Source organism: Pinus tabuliformis, chromosome Q, assembly GCF_031772625.1.
Source record: "Pinus tabuliformis cultivar Carrire ecotype Pingquan chromosome Q, CPIR1, whole genome shotgun sequence".
NCBI lineage: Eukaryota > Viridiplantae > Streptophyta > Pinopsida > Pinales > Pinaceae > Pinus > Pinus tabuliformis.
In genome coordinates, this window is record NC_142296.1 from 892,173,338 (window position 1) to 892,182,663 (window position 9,326).

The window sequence follows — 9,326 nt, forward strand, 5'->3', positions numbered from 1 at the left end:
TTACACAAAGTTAATGGCACTTCACAACCTTCCATAAGATATCAACAATCCCACACTTGTCACACCCACACCAGCTATCTAGCAAACTCACAAACACTAACAACACTGCTCAATCCAAGAATTTACCAACTAGCTGATCATAGCAATGGTGAGTATTTAAATAGGAGAAGGAGTCTCCATGAAAGGTGGAAGAGTGAGCTTATCCCCAAGGAAGGTAGCACAAATGACGGAACTGCCATACCAAAGGAGGAGAGGAAGGGCGACACAAACTATGCCAACAACCAGGTCTGGAGACATCCAGAAGGCCGACTGTTGGAACGAATTCGCCCAATCTGGATCATCGCGAACTTATAACTAATATTTAGTGCTGACAGCGTTAGCAGAAAACGTAACCAGTTAGATCATCGCTAAAGATAGCAAGTAGCCTCGTGCTGGAGCATGAAATCGCACCGACGGGGGAAACAGATGTACTTCCACGCTAGAAGCACGGTCGGACTATTGACAACCGCTGTTCATTGTGTATATTAAGCCCAGAGTCGTCATGAGGCAGAAAACTTAGGAAACGTGGGTCACTTGGCAACATCATAGAGCATTTGTTCAGTATGAGCATGTTTCGTTGGGACACATGACACAATAGAAGGACTGGGGTGAAGGCAGTGACAAATTACTGTGTAACAGGCCCAATATATTAGAGCTCTAAAATTCACTAATGTGTCTCTATTAGACTTAAAGGATCAACTAATCAATTTTAATCATATCTATAGGCATAGGAATGAGGAGGCATATAGGCAATCGAAAAATGGACCGGATTTGGACCAAAGCATGTGCTTGTTCCTTGAAATTAAAGAAGGCCAACAAACATAATTTATTCTGGATCATTGGTTGTGAATAACTATCTAAAATTGTAGCTCTTACGCCTTTTTCTATTGTTTATTTATTATGGATTAGCATACTCTATACACTAGATATAGTACTATGATATTTAATCATGCTTGGCAGACATGTATAGGAAATATGGCTTCCTATTTTTTGTGTGGAGGATTGGGTTTATTTTTTTTGTCATAAATTAGCTTCACATCATGCCAATGATACAGATTTTTGTAAGAATCCTAATAGAGAAATTGTGCATTGTAGTAAGAGAGAAGACATAATGCTTTTGGCATATACTTATATAACCTTTGTTTATCACTCATAAATAGATGTTACAGATCCTTTTCCTTGGAAAAGAAAGAAAGAATACATTGATTTTAAAACGGAAGGTTGTATTAGAGCTATTCATTTTAAAAACAGAAAAAATGAAATCAATTAAAGTGTATCAAACACATTTACTAATATAGTTGTGCTAATTGTGCCAAGAGGCATTCTCTATCCCAATATGGTAGAGATGTTGTAATGTAATGCCTTGTTTAACATTTTGCCTCTCTCAAATTGCATTAAAAAAAATACATACATAAAATTAATAATTATAATTAATAATTAATAATTAAACCAACCTATATCCATCTTAACTCTAGTTCTACCTGTTAGAGTCGGTCTAGTTATCCCTCCATCAGAGATCAAAGCTCTTTTGCATTTCATGATTAGGTGTCCCATCAGTTTTGATCAGTTGCATTTCGTTAGGCATGCCATAACTCTGATGGAGCGATTTGTGTCATTCATTCCCCTCGTGCTTGGTACTGCTGGTTCAGATCTGTTCATTAAAATAAGTCTTCAAAGGTCATTTACCATCATGTTTTAAATTTTGAGGTCTTAGGTCTAGGGTTGAGTCAATTTTGTTTTGAAAAGTCTTAAAAGACCAGCGAGCCAAAGGGATGTCTTTGATAGATCATCACTTCAATAATTTTCATCATTGTACAGCTGAATTAGGACTTCTCTTCAAAACTCCGTTTTGAAGATAAGTCACCATCTCATTTTTGTAAAAATTTTCAAAAATTTTCAGTTCTTCAATCGTTCAAGTGCAACCTTGGTCTCCTTTGCCAGAGCATATCAGAGCTATCCCTGCAAAAAATTATCAGTGAAAATCATTATTTCAACCAATTTTAAAGGGGAAACCAAAAAGGTCAAAGCCTATTAATTTTCAAAAAGTGTCAACAACCAAACATAAGAAAATGGGTTTTGGGTTAAGCAAAAATAAAAAAGGAGTCCATATGAATATATTTCTCCTCATTTGCAACCCATTCCACATTCCAAGAGCAACGAGTATTCTTCTAAGGTGATTTTGTGAGTTTGAGGGCAAATCGGGCCGTTTCCAGGGCGTGCCACGCATCAGGGTGGACGCGCTACGCACTAGGGGCGCGCTACGCACCAGGGGCGCGCTACGCATCAGGCCACAATTTGCAGTGTTATTTTGCACGGGTGAGGCGCATCAGGAGCGTGCGGCGTGTTGGGTGAGGTGCGCTACGCGTTGGAGTTTATGCCCAGAACTTTGCATGAAACACATTCAAACATTTCTTCTCATGCATCAAATCACAGGTAGGCTTTTATCCACAGCTCATTCTTGGTTTTGAAGGATTTATGTAAAGAAATTATGCTATATTTGCCATGAGAAACCAAATGTATAAACCCTCATTTTCCATTAGTTTGTTGTGAGGATTCAAATGCCAAAATTGCTGTAGGGTTTTCAAACATAAATGTTGCCAAGGTTTTCTCATTTCTTGTGTTTCCCACCTCCTATACTCATGAATATTTTCCCCAATAATTCCTCATAAAACCCTATATTATTCTCCCTCCATTCCTAACCCCTCCCTTCTACTACAAACATATTTTTCCTACCCTACCTCATCCTAAACCCTAAAATTTGAAATTTTTCATGTCCCTTCCCTTCCCTAAATTCCTTGTTTTATTTCCATTGTCCCCATTTCCCTAATGTTTCCCCTTTCCTAACAGTTCCCTTGTATATTTGTGTCCCCTTGGTCACAACATTTTGAGAAAAATAAAAAGCCTACAGTCAATTTTGCATATCAGCATATATATATATATATATTCGAGCCACCTTGTTTTTAAAGAACATGTCAGAGACCGAGTCAGATTATGAGCAGGATTATGATAGTGATTCTACACCAGAGGTAAGTGTGCCAAGGAGGTATCACAAAGGTGGCAAAGGTGGTCGGCATGTCAGGGAGGAGCCTACTTCTTTGGCTCAATTGCAAGCTTGTCCACTTGCAATGGATTGTTTTCGGTATCAATCATGTTTTGAATACTGTGAGCGGATCTCACAAATCCAGCATCATCGGGAACTAGTCCGTTTATTTGTCTTACATTTGCAGGATGGTCATGTAAACCTTGCCGGAGTGAATTTCACCTTGTCACCCGAGATTATTGCTCAGGCCACTGGGATACCAAATGTAGGGGAGGAATGGAGTAAACGCCAGCAGTTAGACAGATTTCACTATGAGCCATATATTAAGCCCGGATGTGTGAGACACTTGACTGCAGTTTTTCCTTTCAGATTCCTAAGGGATGAGTATGCACCATTGATGAAACTTATCATTCGATATTTCAGTTGCGAGGGCAGATTCTCACGTCTCTATGCGTACCATATTCATTTGTTGATGCATTTTACCAGAGTACGTATGATGAACATTCCATTTTTTATGTGTCGCAACATAGAGAGGATGGTGCCTTTAGTACAAAGGAAGAGCCCAGCACATCAGCATAAGAGCATCTATCATTATGCATTGATCAAAATTGTAGTGATGCATCAGTTGGCACAACAAGGCATTACTTGGGAAGATTTCATTTCCCGTTATTACTTTGCACCATTACAGCCACCTCATGATGAGGGAGGACCTTCACACCAACCAGACATTCCCGAGACTGAGCATATAAGTGCTCCTCCATATGTGACATATCAGTGAGGTCACAGGACATTGTTTGCATCTACACGACGAGTACTATCTCCACCCGGGGTGGAAGGGGTCTCGTTGACTTCATCGGCACAGTGAGTGTTATCTCCACCTCGTGTGGAAGGGGCCTCGCTTTCGACAGCAGCACCGCAGGTACAAGATAAGGGCAAGAAGCCCAAGCATGAGGAGGGACCTTCTAGTGAGCCATCCGGGTTTGTTACTATTCATGATGAGACAGCTTCAGAATCAAAGAAGACCCAATATATCAGGTATCTAGAGTAGCGGAATAAACAGCTTGAGGACCAGCACAGGATCATAGAGCTACAGAACATCCGTGAGAATCGCCAAGCTGCCCAACATAGCCAAATTGAGTTCACCTCTCTAGAGCAACAGGTAAATGAGGATCGAGAGGCTAATATCGAGAGGGTCAACATCTACTTGGAGGAACGGATGAAAAGGGCCGATAGAGATCATGCATTATTGAAACACATGGTTATGCATTACAAGGTCTGGAACCTGGTTTGCAAGGCGCGAATTAGGAGTCTTAAGGCAAAATTGAGGAAAATGGTCAAGAGGCAAAAACGGCAAAAGGAGCTTGATCGTCTTCGGATTTTGGCCGAAGCCTCTTTGGCTAAGCATAGTACTTGATTGGGGACCCCCAGCCCAAATTTCAACAAATTTGGGGAAGATTTTGTCAATTTTGAATTTTTTTTGGAAAAAACAGGTTTTTGGGCTCAACGCGTAGCGCGCCGCGCGCTACCCTTAAAATTGGGAGGTCCAAATCACGAAAGGTTTGCATTTTTGGATTTGTCATGATGAAATACACCTTCTCAGCCACTGCCAAGGCATTTCATCAAGGTTTGGGTCCCCAAAAGGTCAAAAACCTTGGGAGAATGCACTTTTGGAGGGGCAAATGGACATCAAATTGGAAAATTCCACTTGGGTTGGAAAGTAGACATCCAGGGCTTTCCAACAAGCCAACCTGAGCTCAATTTGGATGCCGGGAAGTGCCCCAAAAGCAGGTGGAAAGGCGCGCTACGCGTAGGGCTCAGGCGCGCTACGCATCAGGATTTTTGTACAGTTTTCACCTTCCAGCTCAGGAATTCGGCCAGTCTTGACCAGTTTTGACTTGTGATGGGATTTTTCACCCTCCTTGATGTAATTAATGGAACTTTATGTTGACTTGACACTTATTTACCTATTCTAGATGATTCATTCATAAAATAGCAAAAATTTAATGAATGAATTGGTTTCCTAGCTTATAGAGGCAAGTTGTTTTGACTGCCTAGATTGTAGTGCTTTGTTTAGAATTGGTTGAAACAACTCCTAGGATGATGAGCTCGACCCCTAGAGGCAAGGGAATGTGTTAGCTTGCCTATATTATGTATTTTCTTAGTCATTTTCAGGGTTGGACTCTTGGGAATAGCTTGATACACTATTGTACATATTTTATCTGCAATTTTGGCAAAGGATAGACCAGGGTTTTGCAGCACTATTTGGGATTCATGTGGCCTTATGTGTTGATGGTGTGTTTCTCTCAGTACTTGTAAATTGTGTATGTGTATCACTTTCCTTATTTAATCTTCTGCAATTAAACAAATGAAGTGTTAAGGTAGAATCCATAAATTTGCTATGCTCTGCCTTTAAGTTTGTTTAATTTTCCATGTTTTCTTCAGTTTAAGGAGAATCCTTGAGACTTCCTTGCTCTCCTTAGCTCCTCACCTGTCAGGACTATTCATTCACTCACTTTAAAGGCATCAAAACAATCGCCTATCTTTCCCCAAGTAGACCTCTGCAAAAGCTGGGCCTCATCCCCGCACCCAAAATTGCCTTTCCCTTGAATTCAACAAAACTTCAAAAAATAAATTCCATAATCCTTGTACTTCATACCTAGCCTAAAATTAGTCATCAATTCAGTCATCTCGAGCCTCTTTGATTACCTTTTGCCGAGATTGACCGGAGAGAGCCCTCTCCTGTCCTCGTAGGGCTAGCTACGAGGCTGAGCGTGGTTTGATGTGGCCTCGAGTTTTGCCTTCCTCAACCTGAGGCAAATTCGAACGCTAACACTACCAAGCCCCAAGAGGAATCAAATTTCTTATGTTGCAATTTAGAGTGAAAAGAGATTTGGTCTCTCCACACTTGATAGATACGAAGCTAAAATGAATTTAGGTTAATCTATATTTACTTATATATATCAAACAAAAAAATGTATTGATTTAAAAACAAAAACAAAAAGCAAAAATGAAAAAACAAAAAAAAAAAAAACAAAACAAAACAAAACAAAACAAAACACAAAACAAAAACAAAAAAACCAAAAAAAAAAACTTAAAAAAAAAAAAACAAAATTATTTAGGAAACCCCATATTATACAATTTGAACCATCAAATTATGCCGACACCCAAAATTCCATGAATATACTATGTGGAACTTTGTTAAATGAGAACAATGTTGTATAATCTTTGTCCTAAGCCATCTGCTTATCATATTTTAAAACCCTTAAAACAAATTTGTGAAATCATTAAAACGTAAACCAAGGTCACATTGGTCAATATACGATGCACCCGAATACCCTTCCTGTGGATGTACGAGTGCTTTTAAATCAAAGGAGGAGATTGCGGTCATACACAACCCTTTGGAGCAGAGATTTTTAGTGGCATTCGTAGCTTCGGAAACCATAGAGATTTTCAGTTGAATTCGTAGCTTTGGTGACAAGAGAATTTTCCAAGTCCGTTGAATTTTTTTGGTAATACTACGCTCTTTCGGTCAGAGTAATTTTTTGGTCATATTTTATCGTGAACCCATTTCAGAGAAAATGATTGAGTATCTTTCCATGCATTGTGTTGAACTTATTATCTTTTGATCTAATTTTGCAGGACTCTCGACCTAGTTTTTCAGGAGTTTTAATATAAAATTTGTATTGATTTATTTGTGAAGGAAAAGGTTTATTGCCAGTTAGTCGGCGGTCATGACGACTGTTGCTCGCCCCACATGGGTGCCTGTCAAGGGAGGCAATGAACAGGGTGGGACAAGGATTTTTGGTCCTTCTCAGAATTGTTCATCCAGGGATCTCGCAGCGCACACTACTTTGAAATCCAGGTATAGGTTTTCAAAAATGTATTTTCTTAAATATTATGCTGCATGGTTATTTAATACTTTTGAGGACTTTTATTTTGTTTGTATATGAGGAACTATTGGAAGAGATATTATGTAAATTGACTTAGAATATGGACATTTTTGGGAATGGTTTTGTATATGTACTGTAAGTTTTGGAAAATAGAACTAGGGTTCTCTTAATTGATCTCGTTTTTTAAATCAAAATGGTCAAATGTCCGACCCTGGCCATTAATGGAAATAGCCTACTTTTGTTAGGCATGTATACTCCTAGCGCCCTCGATATATTTTTAAATCAATCTCTAGCAAATAATTTGAAAAAGGGTTATAGTCTTAAACCAATCTTTGATTACAAGTTCATCAATTCAATTGCCTATAACCATTTTCCAAGGTAACATATTATTTGTAGTAACTTTTGCGAACAATTTTTTACCCTATACATGTCTTGTGGGTTTCTAATCCTTGCTCCTAGAGTCTTCTCTTGTCTCTACGGGTCATTCCCGCTGTCCTTGAAAGTGACTTGCCTGGCTTTAAACATTAAGGAACATGGTTGTTATTTTATCATATGTTGGTGACAAAGAATTGTGCTGGTGTTATTTAGTGGAAACATTAGCTTTGTCTCTCTTTTTCTTCTCTTTATCTAAAGACTAGCTTTGTCGCCCTATTCATCAATATTTGATAGATATATTTATGGAGTATTTAGAATACACTATACATTTTTAAGCACATAATCTCATTTTGAATAAATAGTACTTGCGAAAGGAAATCATCTCATTTAGAACAATCTTGTTGTTTATCTTATTTTAGAAAGGATGGTCAGGATACTGAAGAGGAATTGCAGAAAATGAACCTAAGGGAAGAGCTTGAGGAACGCGAACGTAGACAATTTTCTTCCTAAGATAGAGGATATGCAGGTTAGTGTACTAGCTCTTCTTTTCATTTTTTTTCCATGTAGATTTATTAAAGAGCATGAAATATGACTGCTTGTTTCTTGTATAAGCTTTCTTGTCTACTTGTTACTTCATTTTTTTCTTTTTCCTTTATGCAAATGATAGAGACCGTAGAAAAGGAGCAAGTACGTGCAATCTTTATCTTGAAGGTGGAAACGTTTTATTCTATAATCAATGTTTTGTATTTTTTTTTGTTATTTTTTAGTTATATTTTAAGGTGATAGCCTTTTTCCCTTAAACCTATCATTTTTACACATGTAGGATCTAGAAGAGAGGCTGAAAACAACATTGCTCCTCAAAATATTGACGTTGATGATTCTGATATTGATATAAAAAATGATTCAAATGAAAGGTATATTTATTTGTGAGATTTTTTTAATTATATTAATATAACATCATATCATTTGGTAATTGTGATAACTTTGTCAAATATTAATTTGGTAGGGGACATAGTATGCACAAGTTCCTTGTGTCACAAATCTGTTGATTATTTTCTTAAAAGTGATGAATCATGTACTCCATTATTTGTGTTTCTTGCCACGCTGACAAGTATTTATTCATTGTAGTGATGATGATGATGATGGCAAGGATGAAACAACAACTTTGTTGATAGAACTAGAGCAGATAAGAAATGAAAGAGTTGAAGAGAAGAAGCGTCAGGTAAGCTTAAATTTTACTTTTTTGTTCAGACTTATAAAATATCTAACCCTGTATTATGATCTTCTTGTGTCAAAGCTTGAAATTAGTAGTTTAAATGTTTAGATTTAGTGTATTTGTGTGGATTTTATAACCTTATTTTGTCATTCCTTTAGGAGCTTCAAAAACAAGAAGAGAATTTAAAGCAAAATGATGCAGAGTTGATACGTGGCAACCCTTTGCTCATTCTTACATCTTTTAATGTGAAAAGGAGGTCGGTTATGTTCTTTTCACTTGAATTTTATCTTTAATGTGTTATAATTAGTCTAGTGACAATGAAATGTTTTGTGTAGGTAGGATGATGATGCTGTTTCCAGGAACCAAATCTATGGTGAATCGAAGGTTCCTAAGCGCTTCATCAATGAAAAAATTAGAAATGATTTTCACTGTAAATTCTTGCAAAAGTATATGAAATAATTGTTTAAAAATAGGCTCCGCTTATATGTTGTACAAATCCATTTTGTGTATTTTGATCAGAATACATGGAGAACATTATATGAAGGTTTTGATTGAAGTTATATTTTGTACTTGGAAGTTTTTGATTTATTGCTTAAGATTGCTACAACCTTGCAAAGTGGAAATTTCTAAAATTGGAACTTGAAGCAAATTGTGGGTTAACTTGCCAACTTGATAGAACAAGTTTTTGATAGACATCACATTGAAACCCAATATTTACTTTACATACTCGGAATTGTCATGTAACATATAAGTAGGTCTTAGTAAA

General features: G+C 37.4%; 1 pseudogene across 1 annotated transcript; it reads left to right on the plus strand.

Moving 5' to 3' along the window:
* Positions 1–6,455: 6,455 nt before the first annotated feature.
* On the plus strand, positions 6,456–9,099 carry LOC149222344 (uncharacterized; annotated as a pseudogene). The gene is made up of 7 exons (XR_016249660.1): positions 6,456–6,588; positions 6,780–6,941; positions 7,764–7,870; positions 8,014–8,055; positions 8,168–8,258; positions 8,473–8,566; positions 8,719–9,099. The product of XR_016249660.1 is annotated as an uncharacterized LOC149222344 (transcript).
* Positions 9,100–9,326: the final 227 nt, after the last annotated feature.